The following is a 2,091-nucleotide window of genomic DNA, read 5'->3' on the forward strand; positions in this document are numbered from 1 at the left end:
CTGTCCCCTGGGGGGACCAAGCTGTTTCTGAGCTGCTCATGCAGTCCAGCGCGCAGTTGGCTGGCACAGATCAGAGCAGGACCCTGGCTGCTCTCATCTTTGGTGGGACGAGGGCTTGCACTGGACATGCAAAACCACCAGGCAGTTGTTACTCTCATCTTGACAGGCAGCTGTAACCTTGGCACTCAGCAAGATTGAGACTCTGATTTAATCTATTTAAGTGAAGTTGCACTGAGGTGAACGCATGCCACGACAGACAATTTTTCACTTCTCAGCAGTCAAAGGCACCCCTCCTGTTCTCCGTGTTGCCAGCCCCTCTCCTAGCTCCCTCCTGCCTCTCGGTGCTGCTGCATCCCCACTCCATTCCCACGCCAGTCCCTACTTGCAGCAGGTCTCTGCTCCACGCAGATGTTTCTTGAAGTATCCCCCAAGTTTGAGAAGAGCATTGGGTTTCAAACCGGGGGCACAGAAGGCAGCCAGTGCACCAGCAGATCTCCCCCCTCCCGTACGTTCAGGTAGCCCGGGCACCGCTCTCTTCTGTGCCAGCTGGCGGGAACGCAATAGCGCTTCAGAGCACTAAAATAAAACAAACAAACAAAAAAACCCCCATGAAAGCTAGTGATGCGGTCTTACTTCTTACAAAGAGAATGCTATAGCATTTTTGTCCTTTCAACAATTAAAATAAAGGGGCTACAGGAAGATACGGCGCTCTTTTTTTTTTTTTTTGTATAGTAACGGAGTGAGGCTTCCCTTACCCCTTCTGCTCTGGAACAGCCAGTTTGTGGTGCACTCTCTGAAAGAGATGTTAAATTTCATGCTCCAGGGCTTAAACCAGTACCTGGCTCCCAAAGATCAAGCACCTAATGTGGGAGGTGACACCACTCTCTGGCCCCCGCAGGACTCTATCTTCTTCAACATGTGCAGCATGGTGCTGGCTCCTGCACTAGACAGACTTGTCTTGAGCCAGTCAGGCACTTCTGCTGATCCTAAAACAAAGGTGCGGAGATGGTAATTACAGAGAAACTTGTGTTTTCAAGTTCATCACATCAAGAGGGGCTAAGGCTACAACCTCAGAGCAGTGTGTTCACCACCTCAGGAAGAAACCTCAAGGAAGTCCAGCCTTATACACCGGCCCAGTGAGTTACAGGAACCGAATGAGAGCCCCCACCAAAACCGGTGGTTGGCTATCACCCCATCACCTTGACTCTCATATGAGTTAGTTGCCTCTGACAAACCTAAGCCTTCACAGGAGCCAGCCATTCCCATCAGCTCAGCACACGGAGCAACATCTGCGTTAACACTCCCCCAGCGAGACAGAGGCACAGGGTTACTGAATTCCTAAATCCTGTGCCCTGACATTGCTGTGAACCCAGGATTCCAAAAGGTCTGCCCATTACCCTTGCGGAGCAGAGAATCCCAGCTGTAACCCGCACCTCAAGGACAGTCAGTGGGAAGGTGGCACTGAGCCAGGACTCTCATGTGAAGGCCTTTGTGTGGGTCCAACAAACTGGCCATACTGGAGCATGCTACAGTGATTTCACCCCACGCAGATTTCCCATTTCTGCTACAACTGAGACCATCTGCCTTTCACGGCCATGAGCTTGGGGGTGGCTCCTTTTCCAAGGGAAACTTCTGACTCATCTTAACCCCGGCAACAGTTTATACACCTGCATTGTTGTAAGTTTTCAAGATGCCTTTGTAAAAGGAATAACCTTACTTTAACATGAAGAAAAGCGTAAAACTAACGCCTTTGTATTTCAAAGCTCCCAAAAGCAGAGGTGAGGGCTCCCTCTGCTCCAGGGCTTGGCGCTGATTGGCGTCAATGCCAACCACCGCAGGACTTGGGCCCAGGACGGTTCCTTACAGGCCAAACCCTCCTGGAGCGGGCCGACGGCCCCTGCCCATGCCAAGGACAGGCAGGGGCCGGGCGGGCCCCTGTTTTTCTGCCAGTTCCAGTTACGTGGAAAACCCGGCAGGAAACCCTCGCCCGCTCCGCCAACGAGGAAAATTAAGTGTGTTTTCTGGAAAAACTTTCCAGACCTAAATTTGGCACGGCCTCCTCACTCGGGCCTCCCCCCCTGCCCGCCGACC

The sequence above is a fragment of the Charadrius vociferus genome, unplaced genomic scaffold (assembly GCF_000708025.1).
Source record: "Charadrius vociferus isolate BGI_N301 unplaced genomic scaffold, ASM70802v2 scaffold865, whole genome shotgun sequence".
NCBI classification, from domain to species: domain Eukaryota; kingdom Metazoa; phylum Chordata; class Aves; order Charadriiformes; family Charadriidae; genus Charadrius; species Charadrius vociferus.